Source organism: Cervus canadensis, chromosome 1, assembly GCF_019320065.1.
Source record: "Cervus canadensis isolate Bull #8, Minnesota chromosome 1, ASM1932006v1, whole genome shotgun sequence".
Classification (NCBI taxonomy): domain Eukaryota; kingdom Metazoa; phylum Chordata; class Mammalia; order Artiodactyla; family Cervidae; genus Cervus; species Cervus canadensis.
Genome location: NC_057386.1, coordinates 69,034,429 through 69,058,487, shown reverse-complemented (window position 1 = coordinate 69,058,487; position 24,059 = coordinate 69,034,429). Strand labels below are relative to the sequence as shown.

The 24,059-nt window shown below is 41.6% G+C and overlaps 1 protein-coding gene across 4 annotated transcripts in view; it reads right to left on the bottom strand.

Annotated features, from left to right (window-relative positions):
- The window catches only part of NR3C2 (nuclear receptor subfamily 3 group C member 2), a 412,159-nt gene that overhangs the window by 3,733 nt on the left and 384,367 nt on the right, over positions 1–24,059 (bottom strand). The gene's annotated exons all lie outside the window — the stretch shown is intronic.

Here is a 24,059-nt window from a genome sequence, read left to right as displayed (position 1 = left end):
ACTGGAATGGGTGAATTTAACTCAGATGACCATTATATCTACTACTGTGGGCAGGAATCCCGTAGAAGAAATGGAGTAGCCATCATGGTCAACAAACGAGTCCGAAATGCAGTACTTGGATGCAATCTCAAAAATGACAGAATGATCTCTGTTCATTTCCAAAGCAAACCATTCAATATCATGGTAATCCAAGCCTATGCCCCAGCCAGTAATGCTGAAGAAGCTGAAGTTGAATGGTTCTATCAAGACCTACAAGAACTTTTAGAACTAACACCCAAAACAGATGTCCTATTCATTATAGGGGACTGGAATGCAAAAGTAGGAAGTCAAGAAACACCTGGAGTAACAAGCAAATTTGGCCTTGGAGTAAGGAATGAAGCAGGGCAAAGGCAAATAGAGTTTTGCCAAGAGAATGCACTGGTCATGGCAAACACCCTCTTCCAACAACACAAGAGAAGACTCTACACATGGACATCACCAGATGGTCAATACCGAAATCAGATTGATTACATTCTTTGCAGCCAAAGATGGAGAAGCTCTATATAGTCAGCAAAAACAAGACCGGGAGCTGACTATGGCTCAGATTATGAACTCCTTATTGCCAAATTCAGACTTAAACTGAAGAAAGTAGGGAAAACCACTAGACCATTCAGGTATGACCTAAATCAAATCCCTTATGACCATACAGTGGAAGTGAGAAATAGATTTAAGGGACTAGATCTGATAGAGTGCCTGATGAACTATGGACGGAGGTTCGTGACATTGTATAGGAGACAGGGATCAAGACCATCCCCATGGAAAAGAAATGAAAAAAGGAAAACTGGTTGTCTGAGGAGGCCTGACAAAGAGCTGTGAAAAGACGAGAAGTGAAAAGCAGAGGAGAAATGGAAAGATATTCCCACTTGAATGCAGAGTTCCAAAGAATAGCAAGGAGAGATAAGAAAGCCTTCCTCAGCAATCAATGCAAAGAAATAGAGGAAAACAAGAGAATGGGAAAGACTAGAGATCTCTTCAAGAAAATTAAAGATACCAAGGGAACATTTCATGCAAAGATGGGTTCGATAAAGGACAGAAATGGTATGGACGTAACAGAAGCAGAAGATATTAAGAAGAGGTGGCAAGAATACACAGAAGAACTATAGAAAACATATCTTCATGACCCAGATAACCAAGATGATGTGATCTCTCACCTAGAGTCAGACATCCTGGAATGTGAAGTCAGGTGGGCCATAGAAAGCATCACTATGAACAAAGCTAGTGGAAGTGATGGAATTCCAGTTGAGCTATTTAAAATCCTGAAAGATGATGCTGTGAAAGTGTTGCATGCAATATGCCAGCAACTTTGGAAAACTCAGCAGTAGCCACAGGACTTGAAAAGGTCAGTTTTCATTCCAATCACAAAGAAAGGCAATGACAAAGAATGCTCAAACTACTGCATAATTGCACTCATCTCATACGCTAGCAAAGTAATGCTCAAAATTCTTCAAGCCAGGCCTCAGCAATACATGAAGTGTGAACTTCCAGATGTTCACTGGTTTTAGAAAAGGCAGAGGAACCAGAGATCAAATTGCCAACATCCGCTGGATCATCAAAAAAGCAAGAGAGTTCCAGAAAAACATCTACTTCTGCTTTATTGACTACGCCAAAGCCTTTGACTGTGTGGATCACAATAAACTGTGGAAAATTCTGAAACAGATGAGAATACCAGACCACCTGACCTGCCTCTTGAGAAACCTGTATGCAGGTCAGGAAGCAACAGTTAGAACTGGACATGGACCAACAGACTGATTCCAATTAGGAAAAGGAGTACGTCAAGGCTGTATGTTGTCACCGTGCTTATTTAACATATGCAGAGTACATCATGAGAAACGCTGCACTGGAAGAAGCACAAGCTGGAATCAAGATTGCCAGGAGAAATATCAATAACCTCAGATATGCAGATGACATCACCCTTATGGCAGAAAGTGAAGAGGAACTAAAAAGACTCTTGATGATGAAAGTGAAAGAGGAGAGTGAAAAAGTTGGCTTAAAGCTCAACATTCAGAAAACTAAGATCATGGCATCCAGTCCCATCACTTAATGGGAAATAGATGGGGAAACATTGGAAGCAGTGTCAGACTTTATTTTTTTGGGCTCCAAAATCACTGCAGATGGTAACTGTAGCCATGAAATTAAAAGACGCTTACTCCTTGGAAGGAAAGTTGTGACCAACCTAGACAACATGTTAAAAAGCAGAGACATTACTTTGCCATCAAAGGTCCATCTAGTCAAAGCTATGGTTTTTCCAGTGGTCATGTATTGATGTGAGAGTTGGACTGTGAAGAAAGCTGAGCACTGAAAAATTGATGCTTTTGAACTGTGGTGTTGGAGAAGACTCTTGAGAGTCCCTTGGACTGCAAGAAGATCCAACCAGTCCATCCTAAAGGAGATCAGTCCTGGGTGTTCGTTGGAAGGCCTGATGCTGAAGCTGAAACTCCAGTACTTTGGCCACCTGATGGGAAGAGTTGACTCATTGGAAAAGACCCTGATGCTGGGAGGGATTGGGGGCAGGAGGAGAAGGGGACGACAGAGGATGAGATGGTTGGATGGCATCATAGACTCCATGGACAGGAGTTTGAGTAAACTCTGGGAGTTGGTGATGCACAGGGAGGCCTGGCGTGCTGCGATTCATGGGGTCGCAAAGAGTCGGACCGACTGAGTGACTGAACTGAACTGAACTGTAGCTCTGGACCCTGGCACTGAGCCTTCCCCAGCCTGTAAGGCCTGACTGGGCCCTGCCAGTGGAGCTGTGGCTGCAGGGCGGCCAGACCCCTTCCTTCAGGACCCCAGGCCTGAGCTGGGGGCTGAGAAGTCTTTCTTCAGGTGGAATTGACGTATAACATGGTGGGAGTTTAAGGTGTACAAGGGGTGGATCTGACAAACTTATAATATAAGGAACATCATTACCATTGCTTTTTTATGGTGAGAACTTGTAGATCTCACTTAGTGGCTTTCCAGAGTACAATACAGCATTACTGCTATAGCCACCATGCTGTATACTAGATCCCCAGAACTTGTTCTCTTATAACTGGAAATCTGTACTCTTTGCCCAATATCTGATTTCCCCCACCTTCTGGTAACCACCATTCTACTGTTCCCATTTGTTGCTTTTTTAGGCTCCACATGTAAGTGAGGTTGTACAGTACGGGTTTTCTGTCTGATTCATCTCACTGGGCATAACCCTCCCTGGGCTTCCCTGGCGGCTCAGACAGGAAAGGATCCGCCTGCAATGCTGGAGACCCGGGTTCGATCCCTGGCTGGGGAAGATCCGCTGGAGGAAGGCATGGCAGCCCACTCCAGTATTCTGGCCTGGAATCCCATGGAGAGAGGAGCCTGTGGCATACAGTCCATGGGGTCACAGACAGGCAGACATGACTGAACGACTTAAGCACACAGCACAAATCTTCCCTAGGTGCATCCATGTTGCTGCTAACAGTGGCGTTTCCTTGCTTCTCGTGACTGGATAATATTCCTGTGTGTGTGTATAATATATATTGATGTATTTTATATACATACATATATATAATATTATCTTTATCCATTCATCCATTCGGTCACTCTGAGAACATGAAAACATCAAGGGAAACTGTCTTGCCACCTGTCCAGCCATCTTCCCTCCTCTGTGACCCAAGGACTTTCCTATCCTCCTGGATCTGAACTACTCCCAATTCTGTAAGTTAAAAAAAAGACAAACCCACAGATGCAGTATAGCATTACTGGCTGCTTACTAGGAGTATAATTTCAAATCAGAGAGTATATATTCTAATTTTTCTTGAGTTAATTCCATATCCTATTATGGGGAAAATGACTTTTGGTCATTTCTGACTGTATTAAAGTAGGTAATATTAACAGAACATGTCATAAAATAACTGCCATTTTAATAAAGTGGTTTTCACTTTATTAAGTGAAAATCTGTAACTTTCCCTCAAGATTTAAAAAAAAAAAAGCAATCTGCAGGCTTAAATTGAGTCAGGTAGTAAATAAATATGTAGTAAAGGCCTTCAAAACAAACCAGGAATCCCAGAAAACCCATGGGGAGCAATATCTGATGCTTCTGTTTGTGCCTGAATATGCCCTCAGTCCGCAGACCGGTATCTCCCTAGGCAGGTTCCGAGGACTGAATTCTCTGTACCCACAGAAAGCTGAGGCCTCAGAAGCTGTGAAACAGCATGAGGCACTCTCAGCTCCGGCTTGTTCAGGCACACATGTGCTTGCTGAGAAAATGATAGGCTTCAACTTCCCCATCTGTAAAATGGGGGCAAGAAGAGTATCTGCTGCTATTGGGACATCCCTGCTGGTCTAATGGTTAAGACCCCCCACCATGCTTCCAATGCAGGGGGCACGGGTTTGATCCCTGGTCAGGGGACTAAGAGCCCACATGCCATGTGGCACAGCCAAAAAAGAAGAATGGATCTGCTGTATAAGGTTATAGGAGTGACTGAATCTGTGAACTGGCAAGGAGTAAGCACTGAATGGGTACCAATTCTCAATCATCCTCTCCCTCTTCCCAGACTCCTTCCACCATCACTTTTCTCTGCAAGCTGGGACAAAGTTTGCAAGACCTGCTCTGGAGCATCTTTGTGTAACCTGGTTCTCAGGCCCACCTTCTATAAAATGTGAGATGTGGGAACTTTATGTTTGGCCTTTCCTGGAAAGAGACTCTTGAACGAGATCTGCAATGGCAAGTTGCTTGATTGTTTCAGGTGGTGGGCCAGTGACTGTGAGAACTAAAAGCCACGCTGGTCTTGCTCACCAGACTTGGTGCCACAAAGAAGTCTCACCATGGATGGCAGGGCATGCCTGTCAGTGGCACTGGCCAAGGGCACTCGTTGAGGCCTAGTTTAAGTTCACCCTGGTCTCTGCCCCTGCTGCCCCCGAGGTCCCTTTGTGTGGGCACCTGCAGGGCTGGGAAGGAGAATGTTTCTTCATCCAAGTTTCTAGGTTGTATCAGCTCCCAAGCAGAACAGCAGAGCTCTGTCACACCCGACGTGTCTTTGGGGATGGGAGGGGCTCACGTCCAGACAGAAAGGCTCCGCGTGGCTCAGTGTCTGGGGAGGGCCGGGGTCTTACCCACCTCTCATCCATCCATCCCAGACAAGGACACCTACTCCAGATCGGGCACTGGGACCCGCAGTGGACATGACAGAGTCCTGTTCTACTGGGAGGAGATGTCAGCACAGGAGGTCAGGTGTGGACGGTGCTGGCGAGGGGAGGGGGATGGTGTTCAGAGTGAAACGGGGACCTGGGCATGTGGCCCGAGGACGGTGGAGTGGGGTTTCTCCACGGATTCAAAGCAGCAGGAAGCTTGTGGGTGCACCTGCTGGCTGACAGACTGCCATCCCTGACATGTCAGTTGAGGGCCAGGGCCACTAAAGAGTTTCTGTTTGCAAATAAGCAACAGCTCTGCTGACTTCTGTCTGTGACGAGAGATAAGGAAGCAGAGGCCATCAGTCTGTGAACCTGAAGTAGTGTGCAGGGGAGCACCTCTGTGAGCCTGTAAATGGGGACAGGCCCCTTGTCTTTAACAGCCACATGAGCATCACCTAGAAGATGCTGAGCAACTGGACCAGAAGGAGAGAGAGCAGGCCAGGGGCTCGGCAGGTCTTCCTGACAGGTTGGTTGGGGGCAAGTGTCCTAGGTGCTACTTATGACCCTGCATATTATAACCAGGGGCTGACATTTCCTGCCCACCTCTGGACCATGGACAAGGAAAGCAGCTCGTTTTCAGTCATGAGCTATACCCAGGGCTTCTGTTCAAAAGAGATGTCAGCTGCCGAGGGATGGGGGCTCACATGGGGTAGCCTCTGGCCCTGAAAACACCTGGAGGGGGACCGCATTAGCACTCTCTGCTCTTAGGAAAGGGTTCACTGCTTGCTCTTGGGGTGGCCAAGATGCCCAGAAGCCCCCAGAAGCTATCAGAAGGTGCTAGCTGCCTCACAAGCCTGCCTGACTCACTGCCCTTGGAAGGCTGCAAAGCTCTGAAGACCCCAACCCAGCAGAACCTGAGCTGGTGGCTGCAGTTGGTGGGGGCAAGGAACATCTGAGAATAAAAGCCAGGAGCCCCTGGTCCAGGCTGTGGGGCCTGCCTGCCAGGCACCTGCTGAGCCACAGCACTCTCCCACAGCCAGTGCACCCAGTGTCCCTGGCCCTCAAAGATACTGAGGTGCCTGCTGCTGCAGGAGGTACAAGGGAACCATCCCTCCTGGAGAAAAATAAGGCACAGGAAGAACGAGGCTGCAGATGGTCAGAGCATGAGGTGAGGACTAGATCCTGAGAGCTAGGGATCCACATATTGTTGCATCGGCAGGAATGTGGACCCAACAGGATGGATACCAGTTCCTGAGACAAACGGCTGTATCATGGCGACACATCTATGGGTCATGCTGCACACAGGCATGAGTCTCCTGGGTGTCAGCCCCCACGTGCAGCAGGTGGCGTCTCTGTCCGCGCCCAGAGGAGCGAGGAAACACAGGGACGACGTGATATGTATAATGCACGTCCACCACGAGGCACCGTCCTGTCCTTCGCCCCAGGCGCAGAGAGTAGATGGGGGCGGGCAGGCCGCAGTCAACAACCTGGAAGGCTGGCAAGTACAAGACTGGAAGGAGAGTCAGGAAGCCTGACTATAATCAGCAGTGAGAGTCCACACAAACCCTGCAGGCCAGAAGGGAATGGCAGGATATATTTAAGGCACCGGAAGGGAAAAATCTGCAACCAAGATTACTGTATCCAGCAAGGATCTCATTCAGAATTGATGGAGAAATAAAAAGCTTTTCAGACAAACAGAAGAGAATTCAGTACCACCAACCAGCTTTACAACAAATGTTAGGGGGACTTATATAGTCAGGAGATACAAGAGAAGAAAAAGATCTACAAAATCAAGTCCAAATAATTAAGAAAATGGCAACAGGAACATATATATCAATAACTACTTTAAATGAAAAAAGATTAAATGCTCCAACCAAAAGATACAAACTGGCTGAACAGATACAAAAACAAGACCCATATATATGCTGTCTACAAGAGAGCCCCTTCGGACTTCAAGACACATGTAGACTGAAAGTGAGAGGATGGAAAAAATATATTCCATGCAAATGGGAAGCAAAAGAAAGCTGGAGTAGCAACCCTCATATCAGACAAAATAAACCTTAAAGAAGATTACACGAGATAAGGCAGGCTACTACATGATAATCAAGGGATCAATCCAAGAGGAAGACATAAGAATTGTAAATATCTATGCACCCAACACAGCAGCACCTCAATACATAAGACAAACACTAACAGACATAAAAGGAGAAATGGAGGGTAACACAATAATAGCAGGAGACTTTAACACCCCACTCACACCAATGGACAGATCATCAAAACAGAAAATGAATAAGGAAACACAAGTCTTAAATGATACATTAGATGAGATGGTGCTCATTGATCTCTTCAGGACATTCCATCCAAATGCAGAACACACCTTCTTCTCAATGCACATGGAACATTCTCCAGGACAGACCACATCTTGGGTCACAAATCAAACCTCAGTAAATATAAGAAAATTGAAATCATATGAAGCATCTTCTCTGACCACAATGCTATGAGACTAGATATCAATTACAAAAAATAAACTGTAAGAAACACAAACACATGGAGGTTAAACGACATGTTTCTAAATAACCAACAGGTTACTGAAGAAATCAAAAGGGAAATCAAAAAATTTCTAGAAACAAATGACAATGAAAACATGACAACTCAAAATCTATGGGATGCAGCAAAAGCAGTTCTAAGAGGGAAGTTTATAGCAATACAATCCTACCTCAAGAAACAAGAAAAACACTGAACAGACAACCTAACTTTACACCTAAAACAACTGGGAAAAAAAGAACAAAAAAACTCCAAAATTAGTAGAAGGAAAGAAACCATAAAGATCAGCACAGAAATAAATGAAAAAGAAATGAAAGAAATAATAATAAAGGTTAATAAACCTAAAAGCTGGTTCTTTGAGAAGATAAACAAAATTGACAAACCTTTAGCCAGACTCATCAAGAAAAAAAGAGAAGAATCGAATCAGCAAAATTAGAAATGAAAAAGGAGAGGTTACAACAGACAATGCAGAAATACAAAGGATAAGAGACTATTATGAACAACTATATGGCAATAAAATGGATATCTGCAAGAAATGGACAGATTCTTTGAAAAGTTCAATCTTCCAAGACTGAACCAGGAAGAAATAGAAATTATGAACAACCCAATTACAAGCATGGAAACTGAAGCTGTGATCAATAATCTCCCAAAAAACAAAAGCCCAGGACCAGATGGCTTCACAGGAGAATTCTATCAAACATTTGCCTATCCTTCTAAAACTCTTTCAAAAAATTGCAGAGGAAGGAACACTTCCAAACTCATTCTACAAGGCCACCATCACCCTGATACCAAAACCAGACAAAGACAACACAAAAAAACAAAACTACAGGCCAATATCACTGATGAACACAGATGCAAAAATCCTCAACAAAACTTTAGTAAACAGAATTCAGCAACACATCTAAAAGCTCATACACCATCCAAGGATGCAAGGATTTTTCAATATAAGCAAATCAATCAATGTGATACACAATATTAACAAATTGAAAGATAAAAACCATCTGATAATCTCAATAGATGCAGAAAAAGCCTTTGACAAAATTCAGCACCCATTTATGATTAAAACTCTTCAAAAAATGGGCATAGAAGAACCTATCTTAACATAGTAAAGACCATATATGATAAACCTACAGCAAACATTATTCTCAATGGTGAAAAACTGAAAGCATTCCCCCTAAGATCAGGAACAAGACAAGGGTGTCCACTTTTACCACTACTAGTCAACATAGTTCTGGAAGTCCTAGCTACAGCAATCAGAGAAGAAAAAGAAATAAAAGGAATCCAGATCAGAAAAGAAATAAAGCTCTCAGTGCTTGCAGATGACATGATACTGTATACAGAAAACCCTAAAGATAGAATCAGTGAATTTAGCAAAGTTGCAGGATTCAAAATTAATACACAGAAATCATTTGCATTTCTATATACTAACAATGAAAAATCAGAAAGAGAAATTAAGTAATCAATCCCATTCACCATTGCAACAAAAAGAATTAAATATCTAGGAATAAACTTACCTAAGGAGACAAAAGAACTGTACACAGAAAATTGTAAGACACTAGTAAAAGAATTAAAAGACAACAAACAGATGGAGAGATATTCCATGTTCCTGAGTAGGAAGAGTCAATATTGTGAAAATCACTATCTTACCAAATGCAATCTACAGATTCAAAGCGATCCCTATCAAATTACCAATGGCATTTTTCACAGAACTAGAACAAAAAATTTCACAATTCATATGGAAACACAAAAGACCCCAAATAGCGAAAACAGTCTTGAGAAAGAAGAATGGAGCTAGAGGAATCAACCTTCCTGACTTCAGATTATATACAAAGCTACATTCATCAAGACAGTATGGAACTGGCACAAAAACAGAAATATGGACCAATGGAACAAGATAGAAAGCTCAGAAATAAACCCATGCACCTATGGGTACTTTATTTTTGACAAAGGAGGCAAGACTATACAATGGGGCAAAGACAGCCTCTTCAATAAATGGTGCTGAGAAAACTGAACAGCTACACGTACAAAATGAAATTAGAACACTTCCTAACACCATACACAAAGAGAAACTCAAAATGGATTAAAGATCTAAATGTAAGACCAGAAGCTATAAAACCCTTAGAGGAAAACATAGGCAGAACACTCGATGACATACATCAAAGCAAGATCCTCTATGACCCACCTCCTAGAGTAATGGAAATAAAAATAAAAGCAAACAAGTGGGACCTGATTAAACTTAAAAGCTTCTGCACAGCAAGGGAAACTGTAAGGAAGATGAAAAGACAACCCTCAGAATGGGAGAAAATAGCAAATGAAACAGCTGACAAAAGATTAATTTTCAAAATATACAAGCAGCTCATGCAACTCAATACTAGAAAAACAAACAACTCAATCAAAAGTGGAAAAAGACCTAAACAGACATTTCTCCAAAGACAACATACCAATGGCTAACAAACACATGAAAAGATGCTCAACATCACTCATTATTAGAGAAAAGCAAATCAAAACTACAATGAGATATCACCTCACACCAGTCAGAATGGCCATCATCAAAAGTCTACAAACAATAAATGCTGGAGAGGGTGTGGAGAAAAGGGAACACTCTTGCACTGTTGGTGGGAATGTAAATTGATACAGCCATTATGGAAGACAGTATGGAGATTCCTTAAAAACCTAGGAATAAAACCACCATATGACCTAGCAATTCCATTCCAAGGCATATACCCTGAGGAAACCAAAATTGAAACAGACACATATATCGCATTGTTCACTGCAGCACTATTTACAATAGCTAGAACATGAAAGCAACCTAGATGTCCATCGACAGATGACTGGATAAAGAAGTTGTGGTACATGTACACAGTGGAATATTACTCAGCCATAAAAAGCAATGCATTTGAGTCAGTTCTAATGAGGTGGACGAACCTAGAACCTATTGTACAGAGTGAAGTGAGTCAGAAAGAGAAAGATAAATATCATATTCTAATGTACATATACAGAATCTAGAAAAATGATACTGAAGAATTTATTTATAGGGCAGCAATGGAGAAACAGACATAGAGAATAAACTTATGGACATGAGGAGAGGGTGAGATGTATGGAAAGAATAACATGAAAACTTACATTACGATATGTAAAATAGATAGCCAATGGGAATTTGCTGTATGGCTCAGGAAACTCAAACAGGGGCTTTGTATCAACCTAGAGGGTGCGATGGGGAGGAACATGCGAGAAAGGTTCAAAAGGGAGGGGATATATGTAAACCTATGGCTGATTCATATTGAGGTTTGACAGAAAACAACAAAATTCTGTAAAGCAATTATCCTTCAATTAAAAAATAAATAAATTTACTAAAAAGAAGAGTCCATATTATTAAGAATCAAAGAAAACCCTCTGTGTTGACTTCTCATTCTGTACAAAATGCATCTGGTTGGGAGCACAGAAGTTTAGCTGCCTGCTCAGCATGATTGATTCAGGGCCACAGCTGTCGGGGAAGCGAGGCGCAGAGAAGCCTGGCAAGGTCACAGGGGGCTAGTGGCTCTCTGCTTGCTCGCCTTGGATGCTACCAGGCTTGGTCAGTGCCTCTTCCCCACTCTCTCCAATAAGTCATCATTGCCTGCGGCAGGCTGATAGCTGGGCCCTGCTCCCACCATGAACTGAGGTCGTTTGTGGCGGGGAGGGCTACATAAGGAGGGTCCAACCCTGTTGTTCCAAGGTTACAACCAGCGAGCAGTGATGGAGCACCTGAAAGATACAGCTTCTCTGCAGAAGGGTCCCTTAAGTTTTCAACAGCAAATAAATTAGCTGCTGATTCCAGAACTTTTACCTAATTAGGGTGGAGCTTTTGCTTGAATTGAGCATTGGGCGGGGTGGGGGTGGGGTGGGTGGTTAAGCTTTATTTGCAAAGATCAGAATTCTAGCCAGATATACTGATAGGGGGCAAAAGATACACAGCTTCAACTCTAAGTACTGCATCAGTAATAGAAACAATCAACAACCGTTTACCCTCTTTGTTCCAGCAAGAGTCTTGTGAGTGCTGGAAAATGATGCAAGGAGTCTGGCCTTTGTTCAAAACCCCCCAGCCTCCACCCAGCGTGGGCTAGTGTGGGAGATGCCAGGGTGTGCACAGGGGGGACCTCTGCCGGCCAGGCAGGACTGCTGCTCTCTGGCCAGTGATGTCTCAGCAAGATGAGATGGTAACAAAGCCCCCTCCTACCCTGATTTAGTAGCATTTGCTTCTACACCCAGAAGAAAATACAACCTTTAACAACAAGGTTAGACTCTTTACTCGTGGGTTCCCATGGAAAACTCAGGCCCTGCAGTGAGGCTACCCTACCGAGTGTTCCTGGCAGGGTCTCCTAGAGGCAGAGTTTAGCAGAGTCCTAAAGGGCCTCCTAGATGCAACCGAGAGAAGTAGTATCAGAAAGAGACCATCACAGAGTACTATCGGCATCATGACGGCCTATAGTGCATCCTCCTTTTTGTCTTCCCATTGCAACAAAGAATTAGTCATCCATTCCTGAACAAAAGTTCCTTTGTGGAACTCTGGGATCCTTGGGAGATGTCTTGCCCACCTGTGCATCGGGTAGTAGGCAGGCATATTTTGGCAAAGACTACGAAACCAGTGGAGCAGTGAACCTGCCTGAAGCCCTCTTGCCATGGTTGAGAAAATACCTGGAGACTGCTGACCTGGCCAGATACCCACCAACAAGGGAGGGACTGCAGAAAATCAGCCTTCCCAAGGGGAGATTCTAGCATACCACTGGAGCAATAAACAGAAGCGAGTTTGTAAGTACTGGAGATGGAAAGAAGTTCCCTAGTGTTCCTCCAACCCCTGGCAACACTGCATGGGGTCAAACTATCAGGTGGCAGCAACCTGTCCCTCAGGGGAAAAGGTGAGTGAGTGCCTGGCTACCCTGGGGTTGCAGGTCACAGCTGGAGAAACCTGTTTCTTCACAGTGACACCCAGAGAACTGAGGTGGACCTCCATGACTGGAGGGAGGAGACTGGGAAAGAGACAGGTAAGAACATCAAAGGACACTAAAGGCACACGTTCTTTAAAGTCTACTCGTGAGCTGCTGTGAATCCTACACCTGGAGATCTCCCTAGAGAGTCCACAAGTACCCCCAAATCTGCAAGCGCTAAACTCGCAACTCCCCCCACTCTGTGCTGGCATCTTGTACACAGTCCCAAATGTGGTGGGGCAGGGGAGGCTCCAGGAGACAGAAAGTGTGCTCGGAAAACAGGCCAGGGTCTGTGGGCAAGGGAGAAACCACAAGCTTCTGTAGCAGCACCGCCTTCTGAAAACAGAAGAAGGGTCTAGTAGTCAGCCTGTGGAGCTGTGAGAACAACACATGCAGGCTGAAGAATTCTGCAACCATAGGAAGCAAAAGGAGTGGAAAGATGTACCCACACAAAGGCAGACAAATTCCAAGTAAGAGCACCAAAGAACAGGATATCCCCTCTGAAGCCAACTAAGCAGTAGTTTAAGGCAGTATCTGCCATTTCAAGTGCAAAAAGATGCAATGCAGAACTGCAAGAAACATGAAAAATCGAGAAAACATGTCATCACTAAAAGACAGTAATTCCCTAAAAACTGTGATCAAAAGTATGGAGTTTTGCAATGTAGCTAAATTCAAGAATAGCTATTTTGAACAAACTCAGTGAGCTATAAGAGAACTCGCACAATTTAACAAGATTATGAAAAAATACAGGTTAAAAGTGAGTAATTTACCAAAGAAACATAAACCATAAAAAAGGACCAAGCAGAAATTCTGGAGCCAAGGAGCTCATGGAATGAAATGAAAAATGCTATAGAGAGCACCAGCAGTTGAGCAGAATTAAGGAAGAAATAATAAGTGAGTCAGAAGATTTAAAATACCCATGTTAAAGGAAAACAAAGGAAAAAGAATGAAAAACATGGAAGAAAGCCTATGGGATTGGGGTTCCATCAAAAAACCTAACATTAGAAAAATCAGGGTTCCAGAAGGAGGAGAGAGAGATATGGGGCAGAAATTTTATTTACAGAAATAGCTAAGAACCTCCCAAACCTGGAGAGAAAAATGGATGTCCAAGTTCACAAGGTTACTCTAAGACACATGATAATGAAACTGTCAAACATCCAAAATAATGAATTCTAAAAATAGCCGGGGAGGGGGGTGCAGGAGTAGATTGTACCCTGCAAAGGAACTTCCATTAGACTCTGAAGATTTATCAGCATAAACCCTACAGGTCAGGAGAGAGTGCAATCACATATTCAAACTGTTGGGAGAAAAGAATTACCAGCCAAGACCTACCTGGCAAAATTACCTTTCAAATATGCAGGAGAAAAAGACCTTCCAAGGCAGACAAAAACTGAGAGAGTTCACCACCACTAGACCCACCCTGCAAGAAATGCTGAGAGGAGCACTTCAAGCTGAAATGAACAGATGCTAATCAGTGACATGAAAACATGACTGTGCAACACACTGGTAAAAGGTTAATATACAGTCAGATTCAGAAAATCCCAATGCTGTAATGGGATGGTATGTCAACCACTTTACTATACAGGTCAAAGGGAAAGAATACTAAAAGTAATTATTACAGTGACTACGATGTGCTAAAGACACAACATAAAAAGAGGTAGGTAATGACATAAAAATATACAAGTGGAGTTAGGTTGCTATGAACTTAAAATGAACTGTTTTATCTATGCAATATCTTATGTAAGCCTCATGGTAACCACAAACCAAAAATCCTACAGCAGATGCACAAGAGATAAAAGGGAAACAGCATACCAAAATGGAAAATTACCAATTCACAAAGATAGGCAGAAACGGAGTAAAAGAAACAATGGAAATACAAAGCAACCAGAAAACAATGAACAGGATGGCATTACTAAGTCCTTACATTACCAATAACAACTGTAAGTATAAATGGACTGAATTTACCATCTGAAGATAGAGTGGCTAGATGGATAAAAAATTAAGACCCAGCTACATGCCACCTACAAGAGACTCACTTCAGCTTTAAGGCAGCAGTCACACAGGCTCAGAGTGAAAGGGTGGAAAGAGATGTTCTATGCAGGCAGAATCCAAGTGAAAGTGAGAGTATCTATTCTCATAATAGACAAAATAGACTTTAAGTAAAAAATGGTAACAAGAGTCAAAGAAGGTCAATATATAATGATAATGTAGTAAATTCATCAAGAAAACATAACAATTGTGTATGTATATACTTACACATGCAATATCAGAGCACCTAAATATATTAAACAAATATTAACATATCTGAAGGGGGGACATATACAACAATCCAATAATAGTAAAGGACTTAAATATCCTACTTTCAGCAATGAAGAGATCATCCAAACTGAAAACACTGGACTTGTAAGAAACACTGGACTTGAACCATACACGAATCCAAACACATTCAAGAGAACATTCCATCCAACAGAAGCAGAATATACATTCATCTCTGGGGCACATGGAACATTCTCCAGGATTGACTGTATGATAGTCACAAAATAAGTCTGGGCAAATTTAAGAAGAGTGAAATCATACAAAGTATTATTTCTGACCATAGAGTTAGTAAATTAGAAGTCAGTACAAGGAAAGTCAGAAGATCTACAAATCTGTAGAAATTAAACAACATATTCCTAACAACAAATGTGTTAAAGAAGAAATCAAAAGGGAAATTAAAATATATCTTGAAACAAATGAAAATGGAAACAATATACCAAGACCTATGGGATGCTGCAAGAGCAGTTCTGAGACGACTTCATGGTGATAAATGCATATATTAAGAAGACAGATCTCAAATCAATAGCTTAACTTTATACTTCAAGAAAACAGGAAAAAAACAAAGTTCGGCAGAATGAAAGAAATGATAAAGATCACGATGGAAATAAACGAAATAGAGCTCAGGAAAACAGTAAGGAAAAAACTCCAATGAAACTAAGAGCTAGTTTTTTGAAACAATAAACTGACACACCTTTAGCTAGAGTTTAAAAAAAATAAGGCTCAAAACCTGAAAGAGAAGACATTACAACTGATACTACAAAAATACAATCGATTATAAGAGACTACTGTGAAAAATAATATGCTAATGAATGGGATAACTTGAAAGAGATGGATAAATTCCTAGAAATACACAATCTAAATTAATCAATAACAGGTAAAGAGACTGAAACAGTAATCAAAAATCTCCAAATATAGACAACCCTGGAGCAGATGGTTTCACTGGCAAATTCTACCAAACATTTAAAGATTAATGCCAATCTTCCTCAAACTCTTCCTAAAAACTGAAGAGGGAATACTTCCAAATTCCTTTTCCCAGGCCAGCATTACTAACATGAAAGCCAAAGATACTACAAGAAAACAAAACTATGGACCCATACATCCCTGATGAACATAGATGCAAAAATTCTCAACAGAATATTAACAAATAGCTTTCAACATAACAGTAAAAGGAATATCATAACAAATTGGGATTTATCTCTGGGATTAAAGATAGTTCAACATACACAAATCAATAAATGTGGTCCATCCCTCCTAAGTCGCTTCAGTTAAGTTTGACTCTCTGTGAACCTATGGACTATAGTCCACCAGGCTGCTCTGTCCATGGGATTCTCCAGGTGAGAATATTTGAGTGGGTTCCCATTTCCCTCGCCAGGGGATCTTCCAAGCCCGGGGATTGAACCCACATCTCTTAAGTCTCCTGCAGTGGCAAGTGGGTTCCACTAGTGCCACCTGGGAAGCCCCTAAATGCAGTACACTACATTAACCGAATTAAAACTTACATAATTATCTCAATAAATGCAGAAAAAGCATCTCATAAATACAACATCCCTTTGTTAGGTAGTGAGAATAGGAAAAAGGAGTCTAGAATGGCGGTGGCTAAAAGACAAAGAAGGGAAAAGCCCACGAAAACAGAACTAAGGAAGGTCCGAGAACCAGAGTGAGGACCTCACGTAAAACAGACAGCTCTCCTGGCTAGCCCACTTTACATGGCACAGACCCAGGGGGAGAAGAAAAAAACATAAAAGAGGAGCCAAAATTGAGCAGGGGGCTTCTCGTGGCTTTTGGGTTGGGCTGCCCTCACACCTCCAGGATGTATTTTCCTTTGCTTTCTACATAAAACAGCTGTAACAGGGGGCTGTAACACTGGTCTGTCTGTCGCTTCAAATTTTTGTTGCAATGAGACAGAACCGAGGAAATTACAAACACCCCTGACACCATCATGAAAAAACTCTCAGCAAACTGGGTATTAAGGGAGTATACCTCAACAAAATAAAGGCCATATATGACAAACTCAGAGCTAATGTTATACTCCATGGAGAAAGATGGAAAGCTTTTCTTCTATTATCAGGAGCAAGGCAAGAGTGCCCACTCTCACCCCTCTTAATCAGCATAGTACTAGAAAACCTACGCAGAACAATAGCTGCTGATGTTTAATTGCTAAGTCATGTGTGACTCTTTGTGGCCCCTGGATTACAGCATTTCAGGCTCCCCTGTCCTTCACGATCTCCCTGATTGCTCAAATTCATGTCCATTGACACCAAAAGCACAAGTAACAAAAGCAAAGTTCAACAAGTGCAACTACATCAAGCTATAAAGCTTCTGCAGAGCAAAACAAACAATCGAAAAATGAAAAGGCACACTACAGGATAGGAGACAATATCTTCAAATCATGTATAAGGGATTAATATCCAACATACATTAAAAATTCATAACTCAATAATAAGCAATTTAATTAAACAGTGAGTGGAGGAACTGAATGTACTTTTTTTTTTTTCCTAAAGAAGACATCTGAAGATGGTGGAGGAATAGGACGGGAAGACCACTTTCTCCCCAACAAATTCATCAAAAGAACATTTGAACGCTGAGTAAACTCCACAAAACAACTTCTGATCGCTAGCAGAGGACATCAGGCACCCAGAAAAGCAGCCCATTGTCTTCAAAAGGACGTAGGACAAAATAAAAAAAAAAAAAAGAGAGACAAAAGAGTTAGGGATGGAGACCCATCCCGGGAAGGGAGTCCTAATAGAAGAAGCTTCCAAACACCAGGAAACCCTCTCACCGGCGGGTCTGGGGGAAATTTTGGAATCTCGGAGGGCAACCTAACCAGGAGGAAAAATAAATAAATAAAGCCTGCAGATTATATGCCTAAAGGCAACTCCCAGCAGAAAAGTACCACAGATGCTCGCATCCACCACCAGCAAGTAACCAGGAAGTAGGGGCTGAACGGAGAGAAGCAGGAGGCATTGCTTAGGGTAAGGGGCGGGCCTGGAAGCCCTGAGGGCAACCTGAGCTAATGTGAGATAGCAACCTAAACTGTGGCAGAGAGAGAGAGAGAGAGAGAGAGAAAATTAACCTGCGCGAAAAGCCCTAAACCAAAGCACTGCCAGCCCATTCACAGAACAAAGGACTGAGCAATACCAGAGAAGAGCTAGCCGGCTGCAGATCGGCCCATCCCCTGCTGGAGGCAGCGGGGAGGCGCGCGCCAGCCAGAGCCAGAAAGGGGCAAACTCGGCCCCAGAGACTGCATCCCCCACCAAACTGCAAACATGATTCCAATTTCTTTTTTTTTTTTTTTAATCTTTTTTTTTTTCCAATTTCTAACCAAAGACTTCCTGAGATTCTGGATGGTTGACATCCGCCGGGAGGGTGGCAGCAAGAAATCAGCTCCCCAGAAGAGACAAAGGCGCACCAGACCAGCGCGTGTGAGGAAACTGAGGCTGGGACAGGGAGGGGATAAGTCGCGCTGCACCTGGGGAGAGTGTGCTCCTCAAGCTCCTGGCTGCCTGAGCTACTCGGCCGGGAAAGGCACAAAACGCAGGCCCAACCGAGTCTGCGCCTTTGTGGAGTACCCAAGAACCTGAACCTGAGTGGCTTAGGCCTGGGAAGTGCACACAAATCAGGGCCCGCTCCCTGTAGAGCAGCCTGGAGCCTGAGAAGTGTAGACGGGGAAAGCACGTGCGCTATGATCAGGGGCAAACCCAGTGTGGCCGGAACACTGCGCGTGCTTCCCACACACGCCACGGACATTTGTCTGCAGTGCCCCTCCCTCCCCACAGCACCACTGAATAAGCAAACCTAAACAAGAGACCACCTCCGCCCGCCTGTGTCAGGGCGGAAATTAGACACTGAAGAGACCTGCAAACAGAAGCCAAATAAACAAAGGGAACCGCTTCAGAAGTGACAGGTGCAACAGATTAAAATCCCTGAAGTTAACACCGACTACACTGGAAGGGGCCTATAGATATTGAGAAGTATAAGCTGGAACAAGGAGCTATCTGAAACTGAACTGAACCCACACTGCCTGCAACAGCTCCAGAGAAATTCCTAGATATATTTTTACCATTATTATTTTTCTTAATTAAAAATTCTTTCTTTTTTTAAGTCCTCTATTATTCCTTTAATTTTCATTTTTATAACCCACTGTTACCTTGCAAAAAAAAATGGACCCTATTTTTAAAGCAAACTTCATATATATTTCTTATATTTTTTGTGTTTTTGTTTTTTTTAATACTGTATTTTTAAGAGTCTAACCTCTACTTTAGATTTTTAATCTTTGTTTTTTAGTATTTGATATCAACTTTGTATATTTAAGAATCCAATCTTCAGTACCCATTTTTACTCAGGAGTGTGATTACTGGCTTGATTACTCTCTCCCCCTTTTGACTCTCCTTTTTCTCCCCCAGGTCACCTCTATTTCCTCCCTCCCCCTTCTCTTCTCAACCCAGTTCTGTGAATCTCTGTGGGTGTTCTGGGCTGTGGAGAACATTTAGGGAACAGAGTACTGCCTAGATTTGTCTCTCTCCTCTTGAGTCCCCCTTTTTCTCCTCCTGCTCACTCCTATCTTCTTCCTCCCTCTCCTCTTCTTCATGTAACTCTGTGAACCTCTCTGGGTGTCCCTCACAGTGGAGAATCTTTTCACCATTAACCCAGAAGTTTTATCATCAGTGCTGTATGGATGGAGAAGCCTTGAGGCTACTGGAAAAATAAGACTGAAATCCAGAGGCAGGAGGCATAAGCCCAAATCTGAGACCATCAGAGAACTCCTGACTACAGGGAACATTAAATAATAAGAGATCATCCAAAAGCCTACATACCTACACTGAAACCAACCACTACCCAAGAGTCAATAAGCTCCAGAGCAAGACATACCACACAAATTCTCCAGCAATGCAGGAACATAGCCCTGAGTGTCAACATACAGGCTGCCCAAAGTCACACCAAAACCACAGATCCATCTCAAAATTCACTACTGGACACTCCATTGCACTCCAGAGAGAAGAAATCCAGTTCCACGCACCAGAACACTGACGCAAGCTTCCCTAACCAGGAAACCTTGACAAGCCAATCGTCCAACCCACCCACTGGGAGAAACCTCCACAATAAAGAGGAACCACAAACTACCAAAATACAGAAAGGCCACCCCAAACACAGCAATCTAAATAAGATGAAAAGGCAGAGAAATACTCAGCAGGTAAAGGAACATGAAAAATGCCCACCAAACCAAATAGAAGAGGAGGAGATAGGGAATCTACCTGAAAAAGAATTTAGAATAATGATAATAAAAATGATCCAAAATCTTGAAAACAAAATGGAGTTACAGATAAATAGCCTGGAGACAAGGATTGAGAAGATGCAAGAAATGTTTAACAAGGACCTAGAAGAAATAAAAAAGAGTCACTTAATAATGAATAATGCAACAAATGAGATCAAAAACACTTTGGAGGGAACCAACAGTAGAATAACGGAGGCAGAAGATAGGATAAGTGAGGTGGAAGATAGAATGGTGGAAATAAATGAAGCAGAGAGGAAAAAAGGAAAAAGAATAAAAAGAAATGAGGACAACCTCAGGAACCTCTGGGACAATGTGAAACGCCCCAACATTCGAATCATAGGAGTCCCAGAAGAAGAAGACAAAAAGAAAGGCCATGAGAAAATACTCGAGGAGATAATAGATGAAAACTTCCCTAAAATGAGGAAGGAAATAGTCACACAAGTCCAAGAAACCCAGAGAGTCCCAAACAGGATAAACCCAAGGTGAAACTCCCCAAGACACATATTAATCAAATTAACAAAGATCAAACAAAAGAACAAATATTAAAAGCAGCAAGGGAGAAACAACAAATAACACATAAAGGGATTCCCATAAGGCTAGCAGCTGATCTATCAATAGAAACTCTTCAGTCCAGGAGAGAATGGCAGGACAGACTTAAAGTAATGAAAGAGAATAACCTACAACCAAGATTACTATACCCAGCAAGGATCTAATTCAGATATGAAGGAGAATCAAAAGCTTTACAGACAAGCAAAAGCTGAGAGAATTCAGCACCACCAAACCAGCTCTTCAACAAATACTGAAGGATCATCTCTAGACAGGACCACAGAAAGGTTGTATAAATGCAAACCCAAAACAACAAAGTAAATGACAATGGGACCATACCTATCAATAATTACCTTAAATGTAAATGGGCTGAATGCCCCAACCAAAAGACAAAGACTGGCTGAATGGATACAAAAGCAAGACCCCTATATATGCTGTCTACAAGAGACCCACCTCAAAACAAGGGACACATACAGACTGAAAGTGAAGGGCTGGAAAAAAATATTTCACGCAAAGAGAGGCCAAAAGAAAGCAGGAGTCGCAATACTCGTATCAGATAAAATAGACTTTAAAATGAAGGCTGTGAAGAGAGACAAAGGACACTACATAATGATCAAAGGATCAATCCAAGAAGATATAACAATCATAAATACATATGCACCCAACATAGGAACATCTCAATATAAGGCAAATGCTAACAAGTATGAAAGAGGAAATTAACAGTAACACAATAATAGTGGGAGACTTTAATACCCCACTCACACCTATGGATAGATCAACTAAACAGAAAATTAACAAGGAAACACAAACTTTAAATGACACAATGGACCAGCTAGACCTAACTGATATCTATTGGACATTTCACCCCAAAACAATCAATTTCACCTTTTTCTCAAGTGCACATGGAACCTTATCCAGAATAGATCACATCCTGGGCCATAAATGTAGCCTTGGTAAATTCAAAAAATTGAAATCATTCCAGTCATCTTTTCTGACCACAATGCAGTAAGATTAGATCTCAATTACAGGAAAAAAAACTATTAAAAATTCCAACATATGGAGGCTAAATAACATGCTTCTGAATAACCAACAAATCATAGAAGAAATCAAAAAAGAAATCAAAATATGCATAGAAACAAATGAAAATGAAAACTCAACAACCCAAAACCTATGGGGCACTGTAAAAGCAGTGCTAAGGAGAAGGTTCATAGCAATACAGGCTTACCTCAAGAAACAAGAAAAAAGTCAAATAAATAACCTAACTCTATACCTAAAGCAACTAGAGAAGGAAGAAATGAAGAACCCTAGGGTTAGCAGAAGGAAAAAATTTAAAAATTAGGGCAGAAATAAATGCAAAAGAAACAAAAGAGACCATAGCAAAAATCAACAAAGCTAAAAGCTGGTTTTTTGAAAGGATAAATAAAAATTGACAATCCGTTAGCCAAACTCATCAAGAAACAAAGGGAGAAGAATCAAATCAACAAAATTAGAAATGCAAATGGAGAGATCTCAACAGACAACACTGAAATACAAAGGATCATCAGAGACTACTACCAGCAGCTCTATGCCAATAAAATGGACAACTTGGAAGAAATGGACAAATTCTTATAAAAGTATAACTCCAAAACTGAACCAGGAAGAAACAGATGATCTTAACAGACCCATCATAAGCACAGAAATCAAAACTGTAATCAGAAATCTTCCAACAAACAAAAGCCCAGGACCAGATGGCTTCACAGCTAAATTCTACCAAAAATTTAGAGAAGAGCTAACACCTATCTTACTCAAACTCTTCCAGAAAATTGCAGATGAAGGTAAACTTCCAAACTCATTCTATGAGGCCACCATCACCCTAATTCCAAAATCAGACAAAGATGCCACAAAAAAAGAAAACTACAGGCCAATATCACTGATGAACATAGATGCAAAAATCCTTAACAAAATTCTAGCAAACAGAATCCAACAACATATTAAAAAGATCATACATCATGACCAAGTGGGCTTTATCCCAGGAATGCAAGGATTCTTTAATATCCACAAATCAATCAATGTAATACACCATGTTAACAAATTGAAAGATAAAAACCATATGATTATCTCAATAGATGCAGAAAAAGCCTTTGACAAAATTTAACATTCATTTATGATAAAAACTCTCCAGAAAGCAGGAATAGAAGGAACATACCTCAACATAATAAAAGCTATATATGACAAACCCACAGCAAACATTATTGTCAATGGTGAAAAATTGAAAGCATGTCCCCTAAAGTCAGGAACAAGACAAGGGTGCCCACTCTCACCACTACTATTCAACATAGTTTTGCAAGTGCTGGCCACAGCAATCAGAGCAGAAAAAGAAATAAAAGGAATCCAGATAGGAAAAGAAGTAAAATTCTCACTGTTTGCATATGACATGATCCTGTACATATAAAACCGTAAAGACTCTACCAGAAAATTACTACAGATAGTCAATGAATATAGTAAAGTTGCAGGATATAAAATTAACACACAGAAACCCCTTGCATTCCTATACACTAACAATGAGAAAATAGAGAAATTAAGGAAACAATACCATTCACCATTGCAATGAAAAGAATAAAATACTTAGGAATATATCTACCTAAAGAAACAAAAGGCCTATATATAGAAAATTATAAAACACTGATGAAAGAAATCAAAGAGGACACAAATAGATGGAGAAATATACCGTGTTCATGGGTTGGAAGAATCAATATTGTGAAAATGAGTACACTACCCAAAGCAATCTATAGATTCAATGCAATCCCTATCAAGCTACCAACGGTATTTTTCACAGAAATAGAACAAATAATTTCACAATTTGTATAGAAATACAAAAAACCTCAAATAGCCAAAGCAATCTTGAGAAAGAAGAATGGAACTGGAGGAATCAACCTGCCTGACTTCAGACTATACTACAAACTACAGTCATCAAGACAGTATGGTACTGGCACAAAGACAGAAATATAGGTCAATGGAACAAAATATAAAGCCCAGAGATAAATCCACATACCTATGGACGCCTTATCCTTGACAAAGGAGGCAAGAATATAAAATGGAGAAAAGGCAACCTTTTTAACAAGTGGTGCTGAGAAAACTGGTCAACCACTTGTAAAAGAATGAAACCAGAACACTTTTTAACACCATACACAAAAATAAACTAAAAATGGATTAAAGATCTAAATGTAAGACCAGAAACTATAAAACTAGAGGAGAATATAGGCAAAACACTCTCCAACATAAATCACAGAAAGATCTTCTATGACCCACCT